General features: G+C 41.9%; 1 protein-coding gene across 2 annotated transcripts in view; it reads left to right on the top strand.

Annotated features, from left to right (window-relative positions):
• The window catches only part of Plekha8 (pleckstrin homology domain containing A8), a 47,279-nt gene that overhangs the window by 5,023 nt on the left and 29,417 nt on the right, over positions 1 to 12,839 (top strand). The gene's annotated exons all lie outside the window — the stretch shown is intronic.

The following is a 12,839-nucleotide window of genomic DNA, read 5'->3' as shown; positions in this document are numbered from 1 at the left end:
CAGCGAGTTCTCCAGCTATGCTCTCTACTTTTCGGCTTTTCCTTCCCACCTAGCAGACAGGAGGACCATTGCTTCAAGCCCTGACCAGTGGTAAGCTTTTGCAGCAGGTTAGGCCCAAGCGCAGTCGTGGCACTGTACTCCAGTAACAACAAAATCATGGCTGCCAGTAAGGAGGCACTGTGACATTCCCCCTGGTGCTAGAAATGTCTTTTACTCTGTACTTTTATGCTGTGTAATTGCCCAGAGAATATCTGGAACATGGTGACCCAGAGGGGGAGTCATGATCTTACAGTTCTTTGTTCATGTTTTCTATAGTTGTAATTATAACATCCTATTGAAATAATAACTCAGATACCTTAATACTCTTTCTTGTAAAGTATATAGGTTAGTAACTTGTGTGTGTATACACACAGAGTGTAGCCATTACTACTAGCAATTTTAGAGCACTTTTACAATCATCTCGCCTCCTGCCCTTAGCAACCTACATTCCATTTGTATAGATTTGCCTAGTCTATTTTCTATGTCAGTTATTTTCTTTGTTATTGACAGAGTGCTGATGCAAAGAACTTAAAGAAAGGATTTATTCTGGATCATAGCTCAGGGAACACAGTCCATCATGCTTAGGAAAACATGCAGTGTGAGCAGCCTGGCTGTGGCATCAGAAGTGGAGGTGGCCCATAATCCTCAGACTCACCTCTGCCAGCTAGATCCCATCCAGAAGTGCCACAGCCTCAAGAACAGTGCTGACAGCTGGGCTCTGGCTGTTCAAACGAATCACGTGGTTTTAGCATATTTTTGTTTTGGTTTATTTGTGATGTGGAACATATTGATTCATTTCTTACTGCTAAATAATACTTCACTACATACTGTGTTTTGCATATGTGTTCTTCAATAGATGGACATTGGGATTGTTGTATCTAGGAACTGTTATGAATAATAATAATATAGTGAACATTTGTATGCAAGTTTTTCCTGTATGATGTCTTCTTTCTCTTGAATGTGTATGTCTAGAAGTGGATTTGTACAATAATTCTTTGACTTATGCTTCTCTAACTATAGCTGTTGATCATCTTATTTGCTTATAAGCCATTGAGAAATGTCTATTTATATTGCTAGTTGGGTTTCTTGTATTGGAGTTGGTTTTTGTTTTTGTTATTTTTGTTTTTGGAGAAAGGGCTTTTCTGTGTAGCCTTGGCTGTTCTGGAACACACTGTGTAGACCAGGCTGGCCTCGAACTCAGAGATCCTCCTGCTCCTGTCTCCCAAGTGCTGGGATTAGAGGCGTGCTCTATCACTGCCCAGCTCTCCTTATAGAGTTGTAATAGTTCTTTATTGTGGATGTCAATTTCTTATAAGATGTATGGCTTTAAGTATTTATTCTGTGGGTTGTCTTTACATTCTCTCTCTTTTTTTTAAAGATTTATTTATTTATTTTATGTATATGAGTACACTTGTAGCTGTACAGATGGTTGTGAGCCTTCATGCGGTTGTTGGGAATTGAATTTTTAGGACCTCTGCTCACTCTGGTCAACTCTGCTCGCTCAGTCCCTGCTCGCTCTGGCCCAAAGATTTATTTATTATTATAAATAAGTACACTGTAGCTGACTTCAGACACCAGAAGAGGGCATCAGATCTCATTATGGGTGGGCTCACCATGTGGTTGCTGGGATTTGAACTCAGGACCTCTGGAAGAACAGTCAGTGCTCTTACCTGCTGAGCCATCTCGCCAGCCCCCACATTCTCTTAAGGGTGTCATTGATAGCACAAAAGTTTTAAATTTTTGTACAGCTTAATTTATCAGGTATTTTCTTCTGTATACTTCTAATTCCATGACCATGGATACCAACTGTTGCCTAACTCCAGGCATGAAGATACAGTTGTATTTTTTTAGTAGTTTTTGCTCCTCACTCTGGTTCATTTCGAGTTGACTTTCATGTCTGAGGTGAGGTTAGTGCGACTTCATTTCTTTCCCATGTAGATAGCTAATGATTAACTTCTATATGCACAGTATTGGGTTCAATGACAGGGTGGGTCGTTAGAAAGTTCTTGCTACTGTGGTAAAATCCACGTGATAATTAACCTATAAAGAGATGACTTGTGATATTGGAGGTTGTGGTCTTTGATCTCTTGGTCCTGTTGTTTAGGCCTGGGAGTGAGGTAGCACATGAGCACATCATGGGACAAGTATGTGGGAAAGCAGAATACTTACTTCATGGCCAGGAAACAAAACAGCTCCTTTCTAGGGTCCCACAGTCCTCTAAAGGGACATTCCTCTGTCCTAGAGACTTCCCAGCAGATCACACCTCTAAAGGTTTGCCCAGCTCCCCAGTAGTGCCTTATATGGCTCCTTCCTCCAGCCATATGGCTGGGACAACAAAATAAGCAGAAGACTATGGCTACTAGACGTTTGGTGTGGTCTGCATCAGAGTGCCACCCACTCCCTCATTCTGCTGTATGATGGGCTTGGATATAGTGATCTAGAGTCTTAGATCTGTGAACTGGAGAAGCCTGGGGATCAGCTTTCTCAGACTGCATTCTTGGTGCTTAACCATGGCCACGTCCTGTCGCCATCACTTTTGTTTTGTTTAGACTGGACAAAAGTCAGTCAACTTCACTTAGAACCAGATTCAAGACAAACAACGAAACAAGCTATGCTGTTGTCTACAAGATAGAAGAATAAGGCAAGCAAGGTGCATCCAAATGCCACGATGCCTGGATGTTTACTTGAGTCCTGTGTCAGGCTTGTGGAGTGTACGGCAGCACCCAAAACCATGGAGAAATACAAACGATATGGAGAATACTGCTACAGAGAGCTAACCTTTCTCAGTACTTTATCCTATCACAGGAAGCAGAATATTTGCTTGAAAATAACCCCGTTTCCTCCAGCTAGAAATGTTACAAGACAAGAAGCTGTCTATTTTTAAATATCAGAGAAGAGTTCATAGATCTTCCAGCGCCGTTACTCCCCTTTCACTTACTCGCCTGAGAAAGCCATACTGAGCTTGAGCTTCCCAGCTATCAGCCTCTTGGAAAGTGCTGAGCCACTGTTGGAAGCACACAGGGTCTCTGTGCTCCAGAGCATGCCATCTGATGGAGGGTCTTCTCAATCAGGACAGTTTACTTCCGGTTGAGTTTGGATTTGAACTTACAGGTTTTCAGGTGGCTGCCCCGAGGCTGTGACTTCACAAGGTGTGGAGGATCACAGATCACATTGCATATAGCTGTCTTTAGAGGAGGCTAGGCGTTACCTTTCACTCTGGTGTCTTTACTGAGATTTTAACACCAGTGCTGGTTTACCTCTTACCGACTGGACTGTAGGCGTATGCAGCCATGGGGTTAGCATTACAAACAACTTGTTCCTTCCCTCTGTTGGCCTGTGTTCACTTCTTATATAGAGAGATCAGCCCTTCTACCAATGAGGCCAGTGTAAGCAATCAGAAAATAGGAAGGAAGAAAACAAAGAGAGGAAAATATAAAATTTTCTAAAAGAGACAGGCAATTTATTTTTTTTTTTATTTTTTTGTCAAGAAATGTGTTAAGGGGCCAGAGAGATGGCTCAGTGGTTAAGAGCACTGACTGCTCTTCTGAAGGTCCTGAGTTCAAATCCCAGCAACCACATGGTGGCTCACAACCATCAGTAATTAGATCTGATGCTCTCTTCTGGGGTGTCTGAAGACAGCTACTGTGTACTTACATATAATAAATAAATTTTTAAAAATCTATCAACACAGAGGTCCTCTATTAAAAAAAAAGAAATGTGTTAAGAACCCCCTTTTAGCAGTGTTGAAGGAAAAGCTTCTTGGAAGAGGTAAGATGAAAGGGTAGGTAAACTGGTGTGGACACAGGAAAGATTGGGAGCAGCAGTCACCTTCAAAGGAGAAAACAGGACCAAAACCATGTTCTTTTCCAGAAGGAGGAAATATTAGAGTGGTATGAGAAGAGAGAATAATAAACCAAGCTGGGAAGTATGGTGTGATAGGCAGTCACTAAGGACTCACCAGTAGGAAGAAAGAATGGGTAAAACAGTCTTCAAGGAAGACAAGGGAGTTAGGAGAGGAAGTGCTAGTGGGGAGAAGAGAACAGCAGTATGCCTGTGTCACTCATGAGTAAGCCAAGGCTCACATGATACGTAACTTAGAGACACAGTCAGCCCATTCTGCCATTGCCATCCTGCCTGTGACCTCACACTCCCAGTGTGGCACAGTGGAATGCTGTTAAACCCGTGTAGAAATATTGAGAATGGAGGTACTCAGGGACTGGCCTAGAGGATGACACAGAATTGGCTTGCAGCTTGGATGATCTGTTCAGAGAGACACTATGTGAGAGGGAAGAAGAAGTTTGGAAGGGAACTTGGAAACCTCTGCTAACTAATTGGAAAAGAAAGCTCAGAGCAAATGAGCATCATGCAGCAGTGGCCCTTCTGGATGTCAGAAGTCTGCACTTGTGTTCCCAGTAGTCTGGTGGTACATATAGAAAGCATGTAATACATGATAAATACATACATACTCTGGTTGCCCAGTGTCCACAAGAGAGGTAACTGAGAACCGACTGTAACAGGAGGCTCCAGGGAGTTTTGTGTGACTGTTGATTATACTTAGCCCCCCACTACCTGCTCCCCCACTCTCTGCAAGCTGTCACTTCTTGAGGTTTGGGATCTTTTCTCTAGATCACTAAACCTGACAATTATAACTGCTAAAAACATGCTCAGTGGATTAATTAATGTAAACTAAGGAGCCTGTAATTTAGCTAATCACAACTTACCTATTATGATGAGGGTTGTTTCTTCCCTTTCGTCCCTCCTCCTCAGTTACTGACTGACCTAAGAGCCCAAGGCTTTGCTAACCACTTTTTGTGTGGGGCTCTGCTAGAGATGTTGAAGTATAGATGGGCTCTGGGGAGATCTGGTATGGCTGAGCATCAGGCTGGATGTGGCAATCCATCAAAGTTGTGGAGGTCAGGATTACTTGAGATCAGTAAATGCTTTGCTTCAGTCTAAAATGATGCATTCTTAATTCATTTATACAACACGAACAATATATGCATGTCTTAATCACTGTTCTGTTCCTATGAAGACACACCATGACCAAAGAATCTCTTATGAAACAAAGCATTGAATTGGGGGTTTTAGAGGATCAGTGTGTTATGGTAGATGAGCACAGTAGGAACATGGGAGCATGCATGGCACTAGAGCATTGGCTGAGAGCTACAACCTGATCTGTAGGCAGCAGACAGAAAGAAACACTGGGCCTAGTGGAGCTTTTTGAAACCTCCTGCATGTTTTGTGAATTTTTTAGCCATCACTACGAGTTGTTTCCTGTCAGGTGGTTTAAGGCACCGTGATGAGTTGATAGGCCGAGTGACTGATGTGCTCAAGCACCCAGATTCTAAAACTGTGTGGGGTCCCAACTTTGTACAGAGTTGTATAATTGAATGTCAAGGGTCGTAATAAAAGTAGACGGGTTTTTACCCACAGTAACCAGGAAGCAATTCAGAATCAAATGTGCTCATTCGTGTTGAATGGCAGAACTTCATCCCAATGTCTAAAATGGAAATGAAAACAAAAGTACAGCAGCCCATGTTCACTCACCACAGCCGTAGTACTCTACCTTGCCATGTGACGTCAGGAGAATGCTGTATGTTTTTAACAGAAATCATTCTGTATCAATAACTAGGAAGATGTGGAGATCCTCAAATATGAGAAAATTAATCTTATACTTCAAAATAACATAAATCTAAAGGAACTCCCCAGTTAAGCCGGAAGCTACTTTCGAGATAAAATGAAAACACTTTAGTGGTGAACAGGTGTGATGATTTGAAGTGAGAATGGCACCTGGGCTCATATATCTTCATTAGTCCCCGGTGAACCAGTCAGGAAGGAGTAGAAGATGTGGCCTTGTTGGAGGAGGCTTGAAGTTTCAAAAGTCCAGTGTCACTCTCTTTTTCTCTGCCCATCTGCCTGTGGATTAGATGAAAGCTCTCAGCCCCATGCCTGCCTGCCACCTTGCTCCCTGTCATGATGACACACTAACCCTCTGAAACTGTAAGCAAGCCCCCCCCCCCCATTAAGTGCTTTCTTTTATAAGCGTTCCCTTGGTGATAGTGTCTCTTCACAGCAACAACATAGGGAAGACTTGACCACAAGGAACAGCCCAAACAAATCTTTGCTGAACTGTAGCGCAGGTTATCAGCATTGGGCATTAAAAAGAGCAGTGTGTCCAGCACTAATCAGACTCCCCACCACAGCGATTGAGCTCATCTAACTGGAATTGGGCTTCTTAATGTGTCTTTTTAGACTTGAAGTACCTTGAGCTTCTAACAAACTCTTTGTCACAGTTTCTGCAGTTCCATTTTAAAGAATAAAATGATGACAAACTAACCTTAAATAATTACACCTCCCCCTTGGTAAGCACAAATTACAGTAAGAAAGAAGTCGCTTTAGTCAGGTCCCCAGCTACTCTCAGGGCTCCGCAGCTGGGGTGTGTGGGGAGGGGAGGACTTTCAGCATTTTACCATCCCTGTAAAATAAAAGTGGCTTAGTATATTCTTTTTTAATTTTAAGACACTTTTTTGGTCTTTTGTTTTGCTTTGTGAGTCATGGTTTCTCTGTGTAGTCCTGGGTGTCCTGGAACTTACTCTGTAGACCAGGCTGGCCTCAAACTCAGAGATCCACCTGCCTGAGATTAAAGGTGTGCACCATCACGGAGACATTTTTTTTTTCTTTATTGCAGAATCTGGAATCACAGTGGGATTAGTGTTTTGTCTCTGCTTAATTGGCAGACTTATAAAAAATTCTGTGCTACATTAAAAATGGTCATGAAATTGATGTGATAGTTTATTTTAGTGTCAGTCTGAGCCATGGGGGCTGATGTAGTGTACTGGCTGGTTTTGTGTGTCAACGTGACACAGGCAGGAGTTATCACAGAGAAAGGAGCCTCCCTTGAGGAAATGCCTCCGTGAGATCCAACTGTGAGACAGTTTCTCAGTCAGTGATCAAGGGTGGGAGGGCCAGCCCATTGTGGGTGGTGCCATCTCTGGGCTAGTAGTCTTGGGTTCTATAAGAAAGCAAACTGAGCAAGCCAGGGGAAGCCTGCCAGTAGGGAACATCCCATGTGGAATGCTCCTCAAAGACCAGTGTTCTTAATTCTTTGTCCTCAGCCATAATAGAGTTGCATAAGAGGAAGGTAATCTCCTTCAAAGAGGATGAAGATGCCTGCTGGGTTGTGTGTGTGTGTGTGTGTTTCCAAATATAAGTAGAAATAGTTGTGGGACATTTTATGAGGAGATGAAGCTTGCTTCATAGCTAATCAGTTTGGTTTGCCTAGAATTGCAAGGCATGTGAGAAGACTTAGTCAAGATGTCTGTTTTTACTGTATATAGCTTGTCCCCACACCTCAATAGTGGCATGATTAGAACTAACTCTTGAGGGCTTAAAGATTGCTGTGCTTTGGTGGGCCAGTACTAAATGGTCAGAGAAATCTGTCCTGAGTTCTATGCTTTAGGCTCATTAGTCTGGACACTGCATGCTCTTTGCTGAGAGGTCAATGTGATCTTTATTGCAGTTTCTGAGATCCTGATAATTAGACAAGGGAGATAGTTGTGTGACAGTGGTATTCATGGCAACATAATTTGTCTTAGGAAAATTAAGAATCATGGATTACTTGAACTATGTTTTTTTTTCAAATTATTCTATTTATTTACATTCCAGCCGTTGCTCCTCTCCCAGTCCCCCCTCACACAGTTCCTCATCCCATTCCTCCTCCCCGTTGCCTCTGAGAGGGTGCTCCCCCTCCCACCAGACCTACCCCTTCCCTGGGGCCTCAAGTCTCTCAAGGATAAAGCACATCTCCCACTGAGGCCAGACCAGGCAAACCTTTGCTATATATGTGCCAGGGGCCTTGGACCAGCCCTTGTATGCTCCTGATTGGTGGCTCAGTCTCTGGGAGTTCCCTGGGGTCTGGGTTAGTTGAAACTGCTGGTCTTCCTATGGGGTCACTCATTCCTGCTTCTTCAGTCTTTCCCCTAATTCAGCCATACGGGTCTCCAACTTCACTCCAATGGTTGGGCGTAAGTATCTGCTTCTGTATCAGTCAGCTGGTGGTAGAGCCTCTCTAAGGATAGCCATGCCAGGCTCCCATCTGTATGCATATCATAGCATCAGTAATAGTGTCAGGCCTTGGTGCCCTCTGCCCCAGATGGATCCCAAGTTGGTCCAGTCATTGAACCACAATTCCTTCAGTCTCTTCTTCATTTTTGTCCCTGCAGTTCTTTTAGACAGGAACAATTCTGGGTCAGAAATTTTGACTGTGGGTTAGTAACCCAGTTCCTCCATTTGAGGCCCTGTTTATCTACTGAAGGTGGACTAAGGTCACCCCCAATTGAGTCTTGAGAGTCTCTCACCTCCCTGGTCTCTATTACTTTCTAGAGGGTCCCTGACCTCCCACCCCCAAGGCTGCTTATTTCCATTCATTCTCCTCACCCTCTGGGCTTCTCTCTTGTCCCCCCTTACCTGATCCTGTTCCCCTTTTCCTCTCCCCCTCCTCTCTCCCACCCAGATTCCTCCCTCCTTCTGCCTTTCATGATCATTTTCTTCCCCCTTCTAAATAGGATTGAAGCATCTTCACTTGGAGCTTTCTGTTTGTTACAGTTCTTACAGTCTTCAGCTTGTATCCTAGGTATTCTGTACTTTTTGGCTAATATCCACTTATCAGTGAGTACATGCCATGCATATCCTTATGGGCCTGAGTTACCTCACTCAGGATGATATTTTCTAGTTCCATCCATTTGCCTGCAAAACTCATGCTGTCCTCTTGTTTTCTCCTTTTCCTCTTGCTCCGGCCCCACTCGCCCCGGCCCATAGGTTTTTTATTTATTTCTCCTTACAGATGGTTGTGAGCCAACATGTGGTTGCTAGGTCTTGAACTCATGACCTCCAGAAATAGTATTCCATTTTGTAAATGAACCACATTTTCTGTGTCCAGTCTTCAGTTGACGGTCATCTGGGTTATTTCCAGTTTCTGGCTATTGTGAATAAGGCTGCTATGGACATAGTGGAGAAAGTGCCCCTGTGACATGGGGGGGGGGGGGGGGGGGAGGGGGCGGTGCATCTTTTGGGTATATGTCCAAGAAGGTTAGAGCTGGGTTCTCAGGTAGAACTATTTCCAATTTTCCGAGGAACCACCAGATTGATTTTCAGAGTAGTTGTACCAGTTTGTAATCCTACCAGCAAAGGAGGAGAGTTCCTCTCTCTCCACATCCTCGCCAGCATGTGCTGTGCTGTTGTTACCTGAGGTTTTGATCTCAGCCATTCTCATTGGTGTAAGGGGGACTCTCAGGGTCACTTTGGTTTACATTTCTCTGATGACTAAGGACTTTGAACATTTCTTCAAGTGTTTCTCAGCCATTAGAGATTCTTCTGTTATAAATTCTCTGGTTAGTTCTGTACCCTGTTTTTTAATTGAGTTATTTGGTTTTTTGGAGGTTAACTTCCTGAGTTCTTTATATATTTTGGATATTAGCAATCTGTCAGATGTGGGTTAGTGAAGATTTTTTCCCCAATCTGTAGGTTGCTGATTTGTCCTATTGACGATGTCCTTTGCCTTACAGAAGCTTTTGTTTCATGAGGTCCCATTTATCAATTGTTGATCTTAGATCCTCAGCCATTGGTATTCTGTCCAGGAAATTTCCCCCTGTGCCAGTGAGTTCCAGGCTATTTCCCACTTTCTCTTCTATTCATCTCAGTGTTTGTGGTTTTATGTTGAGGTCCTTGATCCAGTTGGACTGAAGTTCTCTTTCTTTGTTGGGTCTTTGTGTGGTTTAGGTATCACAGCAACTATGGCTTCGTAAAATGAATTAAGTAGTGTTCCTTCTGTTTCTATTTTGTGGAATAGTTTGAGGAGTATTAGCTCATCTTTGAAAGTCTGGTAGAATTTTGCACTAAAACCATCTGGCACTGGGCTTTATTTATTTATTTTTTTTGGTTGGAAGGTTTTTAATGACTATTTTTATTTCCATAGGGGTTATGGGACTATTTAGATAGTTTACCTGATCTTAATTTAACTTTGATACATGTTATCTGTCTAGAAAACCATCCATTTCATCTAGATTTCCCAGTTTTGCAGAGTATAGACTTTTGTAGTAGGTTCTGATGATTATTTTGAATTTCCTCGGTTTTTATTGCTGTGTCTCCCTTTTCATTTCTAATTTTATTTGGATACTGTCTCTGTGCTCTTTAGTTACTTTAGTTAGTTAAGGATTTATCTGTCTCAAAGAACCAGCTCTTGGTTTTGTTGAGTCTTTGAATAGTTCTTTTTGTTTCTAACTGGTTGATTGCAGCCCTGAGTTTGACTATTTCCTGCAATCTACTCCTCTTGGATGTGTTAGCTTCTTTCTGTTCTAGAGCTTTCAGGTGTGCTGTTAAATTGTTTGCATGGGAGCTCTCCAATTTCTTTATGAAAGCAATTAGTGCTATGAAGTTTCCTTTCAACATTGCTTTCATTGTGTCCCATAAGTTTGAGTATGATATGTCTTCATTTTCATTGACTTCTATAGTCTTTGGTATCTTTCTTTATTTCTTCCCTGACAAAGTTATCATTGAGCAGAGAGTTGTTCAGTTTCCATGAGTATGTGATCTTTCTGTTGTTTTTGTTGTTATTGGATCTAACCTTAGTCTGTGGTGATCGGATAGAATACATGGGATTATTTCAATCTTCTTGGATCTGTTGAGGCTTGTTTCATGTCCGATCATATGGTCAATTTTGGAGAAGGTTCCATGAAGTGCTGAGAAGGTATACTCTTGTTTTGGGGTGAAATATTCTGTAGATATCTGTTAAATCCAGTTGGTTCATCACTTCTATTTGTTTCACTGTTGCTTCTGTTTAGTTTCTGTTTCAGTGACCTGTCCTTTGGTGAGAGTGGGGTGTTGAAGTCTCCCAGTATTATTATGTGAGGCTCAGTATGTGTTTTGAGCTTTAGTAAAGTTTCTTTTATGAATGTGGCTGCCCTTGCATTTGGGGCATAGATATTTAGAATTGAGAGTTGATCTTGGTAGATTTTTCCTTTGATGAATATAAAGTGTCCTTCCTCATCTCATTTGATAACTTTTGGTTGAAAGTCTATTTTATTGGATATTAGAATGGCAACTCCAGCTTGTTTCTTGGGACTATTTGCTGGGAAAACTTTTTTCAGCTTTTTACTCTGAGGTAGTGTCTGTCTTTGTCACTGAACTGTGGGTTTTTTTTTTTTTTTTTTTTTTTTTTTTGTATTTTGGTTTTTTTGGTTTTTTGTTTTTTTGTTTTTTGGCTTTTCGAGACAGGGTTTCTCTGTATAGCCCTGGCTGTCCTGGAACTCACTTTGTAGACCAGGCTGGCCTTGAACTCAGAAATCCGCCTGCCTCTGCCTCCCGAGTGCTGGGATTAAAGGCGTGTACCACCACGCCCAGCTCTGAAGTGTGTTTCTTATATGCAGCAAAATGCTGATTCCTGTTTATGTATCCAGGCTGTTAACAGCCTTTGTCTTTTTATTGGGGAATTGAGTCCATCGATGTTGAGTGATTAAAGACAGATGGTCGTTAGTTCCTGTTATTTTTGTTGCTGGAGGTGGTATTATGTGTGTATGATTCTCTTCCTTTGGGTTTGTTGTAAAATGTTTAATTTCTTGTGTTTTCTTGGGTGTAGTTACCCTCCTTGTGTTGGAGATTTTCTTCCAGTATCCTCTGTAGGGCTGGATTAGTAGAAAGATATTGTTTAAATTTGGTTTTGTCATGGAATATCTTGGTTTCTCCAGGTATGGTAATTGAGAATTTTGCTGGGTATAGTATCCTGGGCCGGCATTTGTGTTCTCTTAGGGCCTGGATGATAGCTGTCCAGGAACTTCTGACTTTTAGATTGTCTCTTGAGAAGTCTGGTATAATTCTGGTAGGGCTGTCTTTTTATGTCACTTGACCTTTCCCCCTTATTGCTTTTAATATTCTTTCTTTGTTCTATGCATTTAGTATTTTGATAATTATTTGACAAGAACATTTTCTTTTCTGGTCCAATCTATTTAGTGTTCTGTGGGCTTCTTGCACACTTATGGGCATCTCTTTCTTTACGTTAGGTAAGTTTTCTTTTATGATTTTGTTGAAGATTTTTTTCTGGCTCTTTGAGCTGGGATTCTTTACGTTCTTCTTTTCCTATTATTCTTAGGTTTGGTCTTTTCATTGTGTCCTGAATTTCCTGGATATTTTGGGTTAGGAGCTTTTTACACTCTGTATTTTCTTTGGCCAATGTGTCAATATTTTCTATGGTATCTTCTGCACCTGAGATTCTCTCTTCTGTCTCTTGTATTCTGTTGGTGATGCTTATTGCATCTGTAGCTCCTGATTTCTTTCCTAAGTTGTCCATCTCCAGGGTTGCCTCCCTTTGTGTTTTCCTTATTGTTTCTATTTCCATTTTTTGTTCTTGGACTGTTTTGTTCAATTCCTTCACCTGCTTGATTGTATTTTCCTGTATTTCTTTAAGGAATTTATTTGTTTCTTCTTTAAGGGCTTCTACCTGTTTCCTTTTGTTTTCCTGTATTTCGTTTAGGGAGTTCTTTTTTGTTGTTGTTGTAAAATATATTTTTTAAAATTAGGTATTTTCTTCATTTACATTTCAAATGCTATCCCAAAAGTCCACAATACCCTCCCCTCCCATCCTCCTACCCACCCTCTCCCACTTCTTGGCCCTGGTGTTCCCCTGTACTAAGGTATATAAAGTTTACAAGACCAAGGGGCTTCTCTTCCCAATGATGGCCGACTAGGCCATCTTCTGATACATATGCAACTAGAGACAGGAGCTCTGTGGGTACTGGTTAGTTCATATT

This window comes from Mus caroli, unplaced genomic scaffold (genome assembly GCF_978045245.1).
Source record: "Mus caroli unplaced genomic scaffold, Mus_caroli_1 scaffold_7, whole genome shotgun sequence".
Lineage (NCBI taxonomy): Eukaryota > Metazoa > Chordata > Mammalia > Rodentia > Muridae > Mus > Mus caroli.
The sequence above is the reverse complement of the archived record's forward strand: the minus strand, read 5'-3'. Positions and strand labels throughout refer to the sequence as shown.